At 41.7% G+C, this 16,751-nt stretch overlaps 1 protein-coding gene across 1 annotated transcript in view; it reads left to right on the forward strand.

Moving 5' to 3' along the window:
* PLXNB2 (plexin B2) overlaps positions 1-16,751 on the forward strand; it is a 295,006-nt gene that overhangs the window by 80,616 nt on the left and 197,639 nt on the right. Inside the window, exon 2 of the mRNA XM_073573427.1 lies at positions 11,159-11,228. The gene's annotated coding sequence lies outside the window, so the exon portion shown is untranslated. The remainder of the gene's footprint in view (positions 1-11,158; positions 11,229-16,751) is intronic.

Here is a 16,751-nt window from a genome sequence, read left to right on the forward strand (position 1 = left end):
ACAAGGACCATACTCTGATGACACACTGATCCAAAACAATGATGCCATACTGATGGTAAAAATGATACAAGGGCCATACACTGATGACACTGATCCAAAACTCTGATGCTGTACTGATGGTAAAAATGATACAAGGACCATACACTGATGACACACTGATGCCATACTGATGGTAAAAATGATACAAGGACCATACTCTGATGACACACTGATCCAAAACAATGATGCCATACTGATGGTAAAAACGATACAAGGACCATACACTGATGACACTGATCCAAAACTCTGATGCCATACTGATGGCAAAAATGATACAAGGGCCATACACTGATGACACTGATCCAAAGCACTGATGCTGTACTGATGGCAAAAATGATACAAGGGCCATACACTGATCCAAAGCACTGATGCTGTACTGATGGCAAAAATGATACAAGGGCCATACACTGATGATACTGATCCAAAACACTGATGCTGTACTGATGGTAAAAATGATACAAGGGCCATACACTGATGACACTGATCCAAAGCACTGATGCTGTACTGATGGCAAAAATGATACAAGGGCCATACACTGATGATACTGATCCAAAACACTGATGCCATACTGATGGTAAAAATGATACAAGGGCCATACACTGATGACACTGATCCAAAACACTGATGCTGTACTGATGGCAAAAATGATACAAGGGCCATACACTGATGACACTGATCCAAAACACTGATGCTGTACTGATGGTAAAAATGATACAAGGGCCATACACTGATGACACTGATCCAAAACACTGATGCTGTACTGATGGTAAAAATGATACAAGGGCCATACACTGATGACACTGATCCAAAGCACTGATGCTGTACTGATGGCAAAAATGATACAAGGGCCATACACTGATGATACTGATCCAAAACACTGATGCTGTACTGATGGTAAAAATGATACAAGGGCCATACACTGATGACACTGATCCAAAGCACTGATGCTGTACTGATGGCAAAAATGATACAAGGGCCATACACTGATGATACTGATCCAAAACACTGATGCTGTACTGATGGTAAAAATGATACAAGGGCCATACACTGATGACACTGATCCAAAGCACTGATGCTGTACTGATGGCAAAAATGATACAAGGGCCATACACTGATGATACTGATCCAAAACACTGATGCCGTACTGATGGTAAAAATGATACAAGGGCCATACACTGATGACACTGATCCAAAACACTGATGCTGTACTGATGGCAAAAATGATACAAGGGCCCATACACTGATGACACTGATCCAAAACACTGATGCTGTACTGATGGTAAAAATGATACAAGGGCCATACACTGATGACACTGATCCACAACACTGATGCTGTACTGATGGTAAAAATGATACAAGGGCCCATACACTGATGCCATTGGCACCATTTTTTCACGTACGCGTTTAAACACCGACATGTGAATGAGGCAGTTGTGAAGCTTATAAACCAGCTATGAGACTGCTAGAGATGGAGACTGCTGTTGCTGGATCATTAAAGGTGTATTTGTATTAAGTGTTTGCATGTCTTTAAGATAATGTTCGTAATTAACTCTTTTAAAGTAAGATTGTTTTTGCAGAAAGTGAGTTGGGTGTAAAGATTTCCACGCTTTAGTTGGTGGTATTACAGTGGAGGATACTGAGGCCGTGATATTTTCACAGATAAGTTGTTTTTTGTCTCAGTAAACATGTATCCAGAGCACAAACTGTGCCATGTATTATTACATTAAAATATGAGTGTAGTCCTTTGGAGCCTGAATGGGAGAAAATGAAATAGGTAATGAGTTTGTCCTAGCATTGATCTGTAAAGAACATTACCCAGTGTGGAAATAATGGATTAATCATTCCTCATTTTAGTGAGCACGCTAGAGCTGCCAGTCTTGTGAAATAGTTGGATATCCTTGTGTAATAGCCGGGTCCTGACAACTTTTAGTTTATCTCTCCTAGACATACATTTTACATACTACAAGTGTTCTTTTTCTTTTTCTGGCTCCCGCTGGTGTTACATTTGGTAATTACATTTCTGATGAGTGACACACAGGCAATCTAATTAGCTTGGCTTAAACTGTGGAGTCAAACATGTCTGATTAAATACAGACGTTCCATCTAAACCAGCTGAAATAATAAACGCTCCATAGTCTGCCTGTGACTATGAAAGAAAAAAACTGAAATGGCCCTAATTGTTTGCACAAGATTAAAATCTGGATGTGTTCAAACCCTTGAACACGATTGGTCGCCGGTGTGGTCATAGTGTGACCTCAAAGTGTGTATACTTTTTAGTAGGTATTCTGGAACCTATAATGTCAGACCACAAAGGTCAGGAATGTAGACAATTGATGTAAACCACATGTATGCTTGTGCAAAAACGCCAACAAATGGAGATTGTGCATTTGGGAGCAAACTCGCCCATGAAGGTGTTCAGAACCGTTGTAAGTAAATCTGTGCAAGCTTTTCAATGTTATCTCGAAGTCTTCGGCAGCCAAAGCCAACTGTAAGGGCTCCATACACCTTAAATGGCTGTCAGCTAAACAGCATCAGCCATCTCTCGGAGATAGCTACTGGCCACCATGTTATCAACAGGAGAACAATTTTCACGGACTGGACATGTATATTATAATATTTGGACTTGTTCACATGTCCATTTTTTTTTAATTTTTAGTTTTTTTTGCGGTCTGTTTGCAAAAAAAAAAATACACATTGCAATTGTATTGAATTGTAATTTATTTATTCATACTTGAAAATCACCGATGGTAAAAACTGAAAGGCTACTGAAGATCGGAGGCAAAACAGCGATGGCACTGATACATTTTTTTTTTTTTGTGTGCTTATGTGGAATATCTTGGACTCCTGAATAAGGCCTTGGGTTATTTTAATTAGCATCAGATCCTACAAACCCTCTTTTTTTTCAAACATGCTTATGCTGGGCAAAAAGCATACAAATTAAAATGGTTAAGGTCTAGAGATGAGCAAACCCGAACTGTAATGTTTGGGGTTTATACACAAACTTCTCACGAAAGTCCGTTTTACAGTTTGGGAGTCCGGCGAAGAGAGTGATCCAAAGTGTGGGTCCCATTGATATTTATGGGGTTTCTAATTTGGGTACGTTTCTGATACGCGAACCAAACTTTGGTCTAATGTTCTGACGAATCTGACGGACCCAAACTTCCACGTGTCTGCTTATCCCTATTAACGTCCCATTAAGTAAGGTACGCTTTGTCTGGTGGGCAAACATGAATTTACCAATTTGTGGGCTAGGGAACACCATTTTATACGTTTCTGTATAGCAGTATAAATTTCATATATGTAATTATGCCTGGTACATAAAGTGTACTGCTGCCTCTTTGGTATGTATATAATGCAGTCATGGCAGCTTGCATCTGTTCACATTTGCTTCATCGTCTTAAGAGGTGCTGGTCAGCCTTAGCTTCTTTATTGTCCGAGTAATTCTGATCCATGTCTTAGATTGTAACTAATAAGTCATGTCAGACTAACTTAATTTCCTTCTATGACGGAATCAGGGAAATCCTGTAGATATACTATATCTTGACTTCAGCAAAGCATTTGACATAGTATCTCACACAATCCTTATTGGAAAAATGACTAGGTATGGAATGGACAAGACAACTGTTGGGTGGATTCATAACTGGCTTAGTGATCGGACCCGAAGAGTGGTCGTAAATGGCTGCACATCCAGTTGGAAGAATGTCTCAAGTGGGGAACCACAGGGCTCTGTCCTGGGCCCTGTATTGTTCAACATCTTTATCAATGATTTAGATGAAGGAATTAAGGGTAAACTGATTAAATTTGCTGATGACACAAAGCTAGGAGGGATAGCCAATACTAGAGAAGAGAGAGAGAGGATTCAAAAAGATATAAATAAACTGGAGCAGTGGGCAGCAACTAACAGAATGGTTTTTAACAGGGAAAAATGCAAAGTACTACATCTAGGCAATAAAAATGAAAAAAGCATAAACAGAATGGGAGGAGTAGGGCTAAGCAACAGCACATGTGAAAAAGACTTGGGTATACTAATAGATCACAGACAGAATATGAGTCAACAGTGTGATGCAGCAGCAAAAAAGGCAAATGCAATTCTAGGATGTACTAACAGCATATAGTCTCGATCACGTGAAGTCATTATTGCCCTCTACTCCTCTTTGGTCAGACCTCATCTGGAATACTGTGTCCAGTTTTGGGCGCCACATTTTAAAAAAGACATCAACAAACTGGAGCAAGTTCAGAAAAGAGCGACCAGAATGGTGACCGGTCTGCAAACCCTGTCTTACGAGGAAAGGTTGCATGATTTGGGAATGTTTAGCTTGCAAAAGATAAGACTGAGAGGAGACTTAATAGCTCTCTACAAATATCTCAAGGGCTGTCACATTGTAGAAGGATCAACTTTATTCTCATTTGCACAAGGAAAGACTAGAAGCAATGGAATGAAACTGAATGGGAGGAGACAGAGATTAGATATTAGAAAATACTTTTTGACAGAGTGATAAATGAGTGGAACAGGCTGCCACGAGAAGTGGTGAGTTCTCCTTCAATGGAAGCCTTCCAACAGAGGCTGGACAGACATCTGTCTGGGATGATTTAGCGAATCCTGCTTTGAGCATGGGGTTGGACGTGATGGCCCAGGAGGTCCCTTCCAACTCTACGATTCTATGATCAAAACCACACGTGTCTGTTAAGATTTTTTGGCAGACACGACATGAAAAAAAGCATGGACATGTGAACCGCACCATAGCACACACATCAATTATAGTCTATCTGTGAAAAACACTTAGAAAGTTATGAAAAACTTGTCTGAATGAGGCGTAATGTATTTCTATGCAGCTGCAGCTCCGGTCCTGAGTGCTGGCGGCAGCGCCGTATGTTGATGCGAGAGACGATCACACACGCTAGTGTGATCCCGGCCTTATTGTGGTGCTCTGGCTTATACCTGAGGGAGTGATGTTCTTCCTATGATAGTTAGGCTCTGCTGCTCACCAAGGTCAGCACTTTCTACATTACTCTTATTTGGCAGTACAATGCACATTGCCCAACACTGCATATTTTATCTCCTCTCTATCAAGAGTCTTGTTTTCTAGTCTAGATGCTGGATAGGCGCATAAAATATATTCCTAACCGCTCATGTCTTCCTGATGTATGCAGAGATCCCGTGATTTCCTGCTGACAGCTTGTACCCCTCTTTGGGGTTTGTTAGAACCTTTTTTCTGTTTTATCTCTGTAAGGATTATTGAGATGTTTACCTGCAGACTCAGGCTTTCCTCACTGATGTACAGGACCAGTTTATAAAATCATACCACTATCTACTGCACTAAGGCAAATTTTCCCAGTGTCGCCTACAAAATCCGTGTCTTTGTTCTTTATTGGCTTAAGAAAATATAAATTCTCTGCACAATAATACGGTCTGTTTCAGAGTTCCTGTCGTTCGTGGAAACAAAATGATAACCTAGGTCAATAAATGCGCCCTTGTGCTTGAATAATTCATATAGCTAGGTTCTAATTTTTTTTGATAAGTTAGAGGGGGGAGAAGGGAGCATCTTTCCTGTAGTCTGATATTCCTAACCATAGATAGACAATATCACTAAAGTACCAAATGTGATTCTTTTTTTTTTTTTTTTCTTTGTGCCAATGATGGGTTATCTTAGCGTTGTTGTCAACTATTCGGTCTTTCTGATTGTGATGCTATCAAACTCAGACAACCCATTTTTTATGAGATTCTGGGTTATTGAAAAGCCAGCCAACAAGAGGAACTTTTCTACAGTAATAAAGGAACCAACATTTACCTGCTCAATCCCCCTCTGCTCCAGGGTCCCAACCCTCCCAACACCACCACCTAGAAATTTAGAAATTGTGAGTGGTCCTGTGGCAATCACATCAGTAGCTTGTGACATTCTAGGTGGCCATGTGGCAACCACATTATCAGTAGCTGGTGTATTTAGTGGAAATTCTAGGTGCTCATGTGGCAGTCACATCATCAGGGGCTGGTGTATTTAGTGGATATTCTAGGTGCACATGTGGCAATCACATCATCAGGGGCTGGTGTATTTAGTGGATAGTCTAGATGGTCCTGTGACAATCACATCATCAGTAGCTTGTGACATTCTAGGTGGCCATGTGGCAACCACATCATCAGTGGCTGGTGTATTTAGTGGACATTCTAGGTGCTCATGTGGCAATCACATCATCAGTGATTGGTGTATTTAGTGGACATTCTAGGTGCTCATGTGGCAATCACATCAGGGGCTGGTGTATTTAGTGGCTATTCTAGGTGGTCCTGTGGCAATCACATCATCAGTAGCTTGTGACATTCTAGGTGGCCATGTGGCAACCACCTCATCAGGGGCTGGTGTATTTAGTGGCTATTCTAGGTGGTCCTGTGGCAATCATCATCAGTAGCTTGTGACATTCTAGGTGGCCATGTGGCAACCACATTATCAGTAGCTGGTGTATTTAGTGGACATTCTAGGTGGCAATTTTATCATCAGTGGCTGGTGTATTTAATGGACATTCTAGGTGGCCATGTGGCAATCACATCATCAGGGGCTGGTGTATTTAGTGGACATTCTAGGTGTTCATGTGGCTATCACATCATCAGTAGCTGGTGTATTTAGTGGACATTCTAGGTGCTCATGTGGCTATCACATCAGTAGCTGATGTATTTAGTCAACATTCTAGGTGGCAATCACATAATCAGTGGCTGGTGTATTTAGTGGATATTCTAGGTGCCCATGTGGCAATCACATCATCAGGGGCTGGTGTATTTAGTGGACATTCTAGGTGCCCATGTGGCAATCACATCATCAGTAGCTGGTGTATTTAGTGGATATTTTAGGTGATCATGTGGCAATCACATCATCAGGGGCTGGTGTATTTAGTGGACATTCTAGGTGCCCATGTGGCAATCACATCATCAGTAGCTGGTGTATTTAGTGGATATTCTAGGTGGCAATCACATCAGTGGCTGGTGTATTTAGTGGATATTCTTGGTGCCCATGTGGCAATTGCATCATCAGTGGCTGGTGTATTTAGTGGACATTCTAGGTGGCCATGTGGCAATCACATCATCAGGGGCTGGTGTATTTAGTGGACATTCTAGGTGCACATGTGTCAATCACATCATCAGGGGCTGATGTATTTAGTGGATATTCTAGGTGGCAATCGCATCATCAGTGGCTGGTGTATTTAGTGGACATTCTAAGAGGCCATGTGGCAATCACATCAGGGGCTGATGTATTTAGTGGATATTCTAGGTGGCAATCGCATCATCAGTGGCTGGTGTATTTAGTGGACATTCTAAGAGGCCATGTGGCAATCACATCAGTGGCTGGTGTATTTAGTGGACATTCTAAGAGGCCATGTGGCAATCACATCAGTGGCTGGTGTATTCAGTGGACATTCTAGGTGGCCATGTGGCAATCACATCATCAGGGGCTGGTGTATTTAGTGGATATTCTAGGTGGCAATCGCATCATCAGTGGCTGGTGTATTTAGTGGACATTCTAAGAGGCCATGTGGCAATCACATCAGTGGCTGGTGTATTCAGTGGACATTCTAGGTGGCCATGTGTCAATCACATCATCAGGGGCTGATGTATTTAGTGGATATTCTAGGTGGCAATCGCATCATCAGTGGCTGGTGTATTTAGTGGACATTCTAAGAGGCCATGTGGCAATCACATCAGTGGCTGGTGTATTTAGTGGACATTCTAAGAGGCCATGTGGCAATCACATCAGTGGCTGGTGTATTCAGTGGACATTCTAGGTGGCCATGTGGCAATCACATCATCAGGGGCTGGTGTATTTAGTGGACATTTTAGGTGGCCATGTGGCAATCACATCATCAGGGGCTGGTGTATTTAGTGGATATTCTAGGTGCCCATGTGGCAATCACATAATCAGTGGCTGGTGTATTTTGCGATTTTTGTGGATTCATGTAACAGTTTTAACTATACGGTCTCTACCGCTTATCTTCACATTAAACAGTGTTGTACAGATAGGGCGTCTGTTAGGTTTATGCTTACTAAACAATGGCGGTGCCTTGTTGAGGTCATTACCTTTGTGATTGCAGATAGACTTCGCATTTTAGGAAATATTAGTTTTGTTTGGAAAAATCTTGTGAAGTGCCCTGAATGTGGTCCCAGGCCCAGGGCGCCCAACGTCTCCCGCAATATATGCCATTTCCAGCAAAAGAAGTGCCACACAAGATCTGGAATGGCAAAGCATGATCTATACACGTGATTTCCGTGCCTGTAAGAATTGAGGAGCCATCAGTCAAAACTAGGGTGGAGGTTTTTTTCTGGGACCATCGAGTCGGTTGTAGGACTTGCTAGTCCCAAGACTTTCCTGTGAGCATCTATAAGCTCATTAACATAATTTTAACAAAGATAATTTCATTTTCTTTACAATGCTTAGTTTATCTGCAGCAACAGAGGAATAATTGCAGGACTCTAAGTCCCCTAGCTGACATTGGTATTTTATTTTTAGTTGATATTATCATTCCGACAAACTAAGGTTGTGTGCTCACGATGAGTTTTTGGCGAGGTTTTTTACGCTTCGTCAAAAGTGCAGCATTTTACAGTTTCAGTTAATTGTATGTGATCTATAAAAATCTCATGCCGAACTGTGGTGCGTGTGTCAAATCCTCAATATGCCAATTTCTCTTGCGGGTACGTTGAGTTATATGTACAGATTTTTCCTATACGCTTGCATTAGATGCAGGAAAATCTGCATGTAAAAATGCACCTATTTTTCATACGTTTCCACAGTGGAAACGCATCAGAAGTTCATGTAAGCATGTATTTTGTATATGGGTAAAGTTTTGTCAAAGACGATAAAAGCAGGTTAAAAAATGCACTGAAAAGCGCAATGAAAAAATTTAGTTAAAAGGTGCTGTGATGACCTTGCACCTCGCCACACCGCCTAACTTCACTATAACATCAGAAGGATCACATAGTGCGGTATCCTCACTTGCACCAACATGACGTTCCACACCACCTGGTGACACGCAAGGTCAGTTTGATACAGTTTTACACATACACCCCCTGTTCACACGGGAACAAGGAGGCACGGGGTATGAGAGTATGTGGCCCACTGCTGTGGAACCACACTCTCCCACAACCCTGACAGGCCCCTTTCACTAGCACCAGTGAAATGGAGCTCTGCCAGCTCAGTAGGACTGCCACCAGTTCCTCGTTAAATATAAGCCCGCTTCGTTAACAGGATTATATCATGCCAGAAACCAGCCTCGGTAGCATGGAAAGTTATACTGAGAATACTGATGTGTGGATTAAGATAAGAGCAGCCCAAGGTTAAAATATATATTTCATCACCTTAAGGGAATACTAGACAATACACTAAATACACAATGGTTATACATATGCAATGGTCAGATATGCAAATATGGGTGAAGTACAAAAGATATGAGCAGATGGATCATGTCAATTACCGGTTTGATGATTGACCATGTGTGCGCTTGGCCGCAGGGGGCATGGGCTACCAGCTGGTTCCTTCACAGCATGTTCTCAACGTGGCCCCTACTTTTGACGTGAACAGCAAGCACAACAGAAAAGAGACCACATGGCCTTACGCAAACCTTTTATCCCCTTGAATATTCACATCCTTTTTTGCCCCTAGGTGGGTCCTTATCCCACTTCCCCTGGAGGTTTGTAGATGCATCTCCAAAAACCTATGAAAGATCATAACTTTCCAAAGGAAGGTCATAGGGCAGTGGTTCTAGTATCATCGGGTGTAGTCGGGCCCCCATTACGCTTGGAGACCAAATACAGCCTTGTTACCTGGCTCCTACTAGGCATTCTACGTATCTCCCCACCCTGGGGTGCTAGAATGGATCGAGACCCTAAAAGACGTTCAATCCGTTTGAGAGATCTCAAAAATGTAACCGGTGTGTGGCTAGGACATGAGAAATCCATATTCTCCTTATGAAATGACCGCTGACTCAACAAAGCAGATCACATGAGCTCTACAGGGGATTTTCCTGTAGGAGCTTTGAGATTGCTAGCTTGTAGGGGTGTGAATTTCTTCTCTGAAGCTGAGAAGGCTGGGCTTACCCAGCTAAGCCAGGTGTCCTGCCTGCTACAGCTACATGTTTCAGGAGTATTGTAAGCTGCCATTGAATCCCCCCCCCCCCCCATCCTTCACAGATGCAGAAAATCTTTAGCATCAAGAACTCACTAAAAGCTCATTGTGGAAATGTATTCTTATGGTATGTTTTACATGGAACAGTCAGTATACTTTTACTGATTAGTGGACATTTACATTTGTCTACACAGGCAGACCAAAGAAAACAATGCATACTGAGCGATCTGTATAGAATAATTGTCTGTATATCGTTTTTGGCCAACTAAGAAAACTGCTGCTGCATCCATTTGTTACATCACTGAAGTCAATGTGGCTGATCAATTGGCGTTGCGCACACCAATGTTAATGAAGAGCTCGCTGGAGTGTGATGTGTCGAACTCTGTAAGAGTCACACGTGACTTAATGAATTCAGCGCATCTTATAAGTGGAATTACACCTCCCATGAATGTTACTAGAGTCAGGAACTGGTAAGTGAAATACTGGAAATGTGAACAAGTGCGACTATCGACCACATTTGGATCCTTCAAACGGAACCTGAAAACCCACCTCTTCAAGGAAGCCTACAGCCTGCAATGACCCCGCTACCTCCTTCTCTCTCACCACTACCGGTGATATCACCTCAACCAACACCGGAACTGCTGCAACTCACCAACCTACTGTCTCCTTCCCCACCATCCTGTAGCATGTAAGCCCGAAAGGGCAGGGTCCTCTCCCCTCTGTATCAGTCTGTCATTGTTAGTTTACTGTAAGTGATATCTGTAATTTGTATGTAACCCCCTTCTCATGTAGAGCACCATGGAATCAATGGTGCTATATAAATAAATAATAATAATAATAATAACTTGGCCTTACCAGTTCCCACAATTGGTTGGTCATAAACTGAAGACAAAATGTTAGTATGAACAGCACCTAATTGAACTTCTGTTGCAGTTGTTTTTATGCATTGCTTTGATGGACTTTGCTAGCTTTATACATTCTGCATTGTTTAATTTGATATTTTGTAACTTTATTTCTAGGCTTGAATTTAGACAACTGGATTTTACATGTCTGGGGTCCAAGCCAGACTGGTATTCTGAATCATTACAGGTATGTTTTTTTTTTCTTTCTTAATATTTATTTGTTTTTTTAATACCAAAAAAATTATTGTGAGAAAATGGAGAGATTAATGTTGGATGCATATATAGAAAAGCTTACAATCAAATGCTTTTCCTCCTCATTAGCTGATGACTGTCTCATGGGCTTTCTGTTGAGTCCATCTTCAATCTTTGAGAAAAACAGCAGTCCACTGAGTGCTTTTTGCCCTATTGCTTTAGTAATTAGTGTGGGTTTTGGCACCCTAATCTATGCTGCTTACAATTATTTCTGTGAGCTATGGCCATGGTACAAAGTATGTACTGGATGTTTGAACAATCATTCTGTGCTGACAGAGCCCCTTTAAAGGGAACCTGTCATGTCCCAAACCACTGTTAACCTGCAGTATGGGGGTAATCTGCAGGTTAACAGCATTCTAAAGCTACCTGGTTGCTGCATTGAAAGTTACCGGGAAGAAATTAACTTTATTCCCTGTGGCAGTCTCCGACTCTCAGTCATAGATACGCAGCTTCAGTTACCGCGCAGTACATTGTGAGCAGCGGCTATAACCAGGGCGCCAGTGCTGACAGACGGCTGGTTCTGCAGTACATCTGCATAGAGTTGTCAGTCAGTTGGTGCAGGATGTGGTTACAGTCGCGGCCTGAACAGTGATTCAAGCCGCACCTCTATGACTGAAAGCCGGAAGCTGTCAAAAGAAAGTTATTTCTCCCCGGCAGGTGGGTTTTCAGTGCAGTGGCTAGGCAGCTTTGGAACTCTGTTAACAGCAAACAGTCGGCTTTCATAGCAGGTGAAACAAGTGAAAAGTAAAACAAAAAAAAGTTATTAAAAATAAAAGTTTAAATCACCCCCGATTCAAAATAAAACATTTAAAAAAAAAAAAAAAAAATACACTTTGGGCGATTCTGAATGCGGAAATACAATCTATCAATATATAAAAAGAATTAATCCGATCGCTAAACGGAATAACGAGAACAAAAATCAAAACGCCAGAATTACGTGTTTTTTTTGGTTGCTGCAACATTGCATTTAAAATGCAAAAACGGGCGGTCAAGAGATTGTATGCACACCAAAATAGTATAAATAAAAGCGTCAGCTCGGTATGCAAAAAAACAAACCCTCACCCAGCCTCCAAAAATGGAGACTCTACAGTTCTTGGAAAATTCAAATTTTTTTTTTCATACACATTTTGGATTTTTTTTTTCACCACTTAAAAAAAAGAACTTATACTTGTTTGGTGTCTACAAACTCGTAATGAACTTGTAAAGTTTTAGCATTTGGTGAACATGGTAAAAAAAAAAAAAAACTATTGTGGAATTGCGTTTTTTTTTTTTTGCAATTTTACCGCACTTTTGAATTTTTTTCCCCCCCATTTTCCAGTACATTATATGGCAAAACCAATGCTGTTGTTCAAAAGTGCAAGTCATCCTGCAAAAAACAAGCCATGAAACATAGACCCATCACCTTGCACTGGCTATTTTGATTCTAGAATCAAATCAACATGTGTGAATTGGCCCTAGCCCTGGATAAACTGCTGCAGGAGATTTTTCTGACAACCACAACACGCAGAAGTGGACATCGGTGCTGACCCTTTCAATGCCAGCTCCGAATAGTGATTTGCAAAGTTTCATAACTTTCCATGCTGGACAAAATTACCTAAAAACAAATTCAAGTTTAGTCAAAGTTTCTTCCGCACAAAACACTTTGTATCTGTTTTCATGATGGATATTATAGCATTTTGCCGTGATCAATAATGTATGAAGAATGCCACTTTCTGGCTTAATTTTGGTCTTGTTTGTTGGGGGTCCATTTTGTCTAGACACATACTGAGCAATCTGAAGGCAGGGACACAAGCTACGGTATATCAGTCAATAGAAGTTTCATATTGCCAAGCCTAGCTAAGGCTACTTTCACATTTCCGTTTTTAAGCATCAGGTGCGATGCGGCGAAAAATGTAAAAACTGGATCTGGCGCCGATTGCCACCGGATCCGGCTTTTTTTCCCGTAGACTTGCATTATCACCGCATTGCGCCTGATAGCCATGCGGCGTGTCAGACTTTTGCCGGATACGGCAAATATGCCTGTCCGCCGTCTGCAAAAAAACGTTCCCTGCAATGTTTTTTGACAGCGCCGGACAGTTTTTTTGCAGAGCGCATGCCCGAAGACTCCCTCTCCTGCACCGTCTCCGGCCTAAACAGATGATCCGGCAGGCTGCGGCTTCTACTGGATCCGGTTTGACAACTTTTCGCCGCACCCCGCCGGATTAAAAGAACGGAGATGTGAAAGTAGCCTAATAGAAATAGTTTGGCAACAATTGGTAGTCATTTATCAGGTTGCGCATGACTGGCTCTCTATAAACTATGCCTATTATAGTGGCATTACATGCGTCCAATCACTGCATCTGCCGTAATTAGAATCGCTTCGATGCACAACATGAAGATCATTAGATCATCAGTGTTTATGCTTTTCTTTAATGAACCATTTGTGTTTAAGTGATAATAAGAAAATACCTTGCAGCATTTTTGTACAACTCTCTCAATATGTTTATCAACAACTATTCATATAGTTGAGATTATTGACTTGAGCGCAGTTGCTTGCCATTGCAACCTGCTACTGGTTTCAGTGGTAATTGTCTTATTCCCAGTAATCCATGCTGGACGTGAGATCTGTGGATCCAGGATCCTGCTGTCAGCAGTCTTGTACCTGTACGGAGTTGTGTCTCACGTTTGGGAGCTCATCTTTGTGCTGCTGACACTGGTGCTAAGGAGTGTGTTTCTTTGCCATTACTCCCTTGGGGCTGCTTTCGCCCGCTCCTCCATTTCTCCAGTAGCCACCTTCTTTTCCTCTGAAGACCTTGCCCGGCAGAACAACTTTCCCTCTTTTTAAACTTTGATTGCTTTCCTTCTCCTGCATGCTCTAATCTAATGTGTACAGCCCCCTGCTGCTTTCTTCTAGGCCAGTCTCTGATACATCTCTCAGCCAACTTTGGGTCGAAGGACCCTATTATTTACTGCTTCATAGATCCCCTATGAAGTTGTCAAGTGAGACTTGCAGGCGTAATATGAATACGCAAATACAGGAGCAGTGTGAGGTCAGATCTGTCAGAAGCAGTAGGACAAGCAGCCATGTGAAGGAGTTGACATTTAATTTAAAGCACCACTCCAGCGGCTTTTGTTTTTTTTATATTGCGGCGATGGAGTGATGCTACGAAAGTTAGTTCCCTACCCTTAGTCTCGTACTTATTTACTGCCGTCCTTCTCTTTCATTTGCGCCGCTCCTGTCGATCGCCATCAGTTTGTTACTTGCTGGATTGCTCCAGTGTTTGCTGGAGTGAAACGGAGGTTACTTTTCAATGCAGGTCTATGAGAGCCTCGTTCTGGCCCTCATTTGCATTGAGAGCTTGTCATTGTCACCTTATCTTTCTGGTCAGTGTGAAGTTGTGGTCACAAACTGGCACTGCGGGACTGGAGGTTCGTCGAGAAGAGCTAAAAAAGGCGGTTGGTGAGTATACTATTGCGTGCAGGGATCTAGCGTTAGTAGCACCGCTCCACCACCATTGAAATAAAAAATAAACCGCTGGTCTGTGATTTAATAAAGAACGCTTAGAGACAAGTAGAAATAATAAAACAGTTCATAATCAGTTCAGTGATGTCCATGTCTGAAGTGTAAGTTTGGTTGGTTTAAAAGGTCTTGGTAATGGGTGCTAATTATTGTTGTCACCTGAAAGATCTTTCTGGCAAAAACATAAGGGGTCACTAGTGATGAGCAAACGTGCTCAGATAAGGTGTTATCCGAACATGCTCATGTGCTAACCGAGTGACTTCAGCGTGCTCATGTCTCGCGGCTGTTAGACAGCTGAAACACAAGTAGGGGTTGCCTGTTTGTTAAGCAATCTATGCCTGTGTTGCGGCTGTCTAACAGCCGGTAGACATGCAGCTGCGGGGACTCGAACGTATTATTCGAGCACGCCGAAATCACTGTTGGCACCCAATCTTGCTCGGATCACACCTTATTCGAGCACGTTCGCTCATCACTAGTGGTCGCATAGAGGTTTTATTCCTCTTTATCTGTGATGGTTCTTTTTTTAAGACAAAATTAGCACTTAAAAGTAAAGCACTTAAGAAAAGTCTGAAACATTCTGGAATCCTAACAAATTCTTCTGCTTAAACCTTTTGGATCAACAGCATTTGCTGCAATGAAATTTTCTTTTTCCCCTCTCTCAACCATGTAAATTGATCTTGGCTGAGGATATGAAATTGAAATACCTCATTTTCTCTCACTCTTGGTGATGAAATGAGGAGACGTAACAGCTGGGACATCTTGAGCGCAAGAGTCTGGCAAGTGTAATGCTTTAGTCAAGGTGTTTCTCCTAACTGCGAACACATTTCAGGCGCGAAGGTTGACACTAAAATGCATTTTTAACTAGATTTCTGATGTGCCTCAATTAATTATCCACCTAAGCTGACACAATCTTTTTTAAAGACTATATGTACCGTCTACTGCTATTGTCAGGTAATGAGTAGTTGAGATGTAGAGAAGCGATCTGTTTTATGTAGTGTCACAGAAATACTTGTTTAAAGGATATGTATTCAGTGCAAATGTTTCCATTTTAAAGCTCCTAGCAATAGCTATTGGACTAAATATTGATTTCCGTTGACTCGTCTATCTCTGCCAATCTTAGTATTGACACCATTCCTCCTCCACCTCAGCACAACCCCTGACTTTGATGCAAAGATCCCTCCTTTCTGTCCATAGGCTGTTCACGAGACTGGCAGGAAAGTTAAAGTTTGTGTGCAACTAATGGCGGTAATGGCAAGCAGCGCTTCCTGTTCTCTGAGCGCGACGCTCCACCAGGAACATCGCCCACAGCATTGTTGCTGTTTCGCTAAATAGCGCTATCAATGCTTTATACTCTTTCATTCCCGTGACAGTGACATCAAGGCTCAGGAGGAGCCGAAACATCACATTTTGCCACAGATCGTTAAATTATAACCAGCTGTTTACCACTGTGTCTACATGTGATTCTACTGGTTTTGCATTTAACTTTACAAATAAATGCACCCTAATCTAAAGAATTTAAGATTGGAGTATGCTGTGTTTTCTGTATTGGCTAATGATGGCACAGACAGCTTCTATTTGATAACTGTCATTTTCTACCTATTTATCTGCTTTTGTCACATCAAGTTGTAGCAACAGCAAAAATGCTGCAAAATAATTGACACACTCCACATAGCCATTCTCCTTTTTTTGTGTCCTGATTACGCATTCCCCCAATGTAGTGGGAACTCTGGTCATATTAGGAAGTTATAATAAAATACAAATGCGTATGTGTATATATATATATATGTGTGTGTGATTGAGATAGATAGATATATACTCTGCTGCTCAAAAGAATAAAGGGAACACTCACGCAACTCAATGTAACTCCAGGTAAATCACACTTCTGTGAAATCAACCTGTCCAGTTGTGAAGTCACTCTGATTGTGAATTAGTTTCTCCTGCTGTTGTGCAAATGGTACA

Source organism: Dendrobates tinctorius, unplaced genomic scaffold, assembly GCF_039654945.1.
Source record: "Dendrobates tinctorius isolate UK_male_01 unplaced genomic scaffold, ASM3965494v1 ptg000035l, whole genome shotgun sequence".
NCBI lineage: Eukaryota > Metazoa > Chordata > Amphibia > Anura > Dendrobatidae > Dendrobates > Dendrobates tinctorius.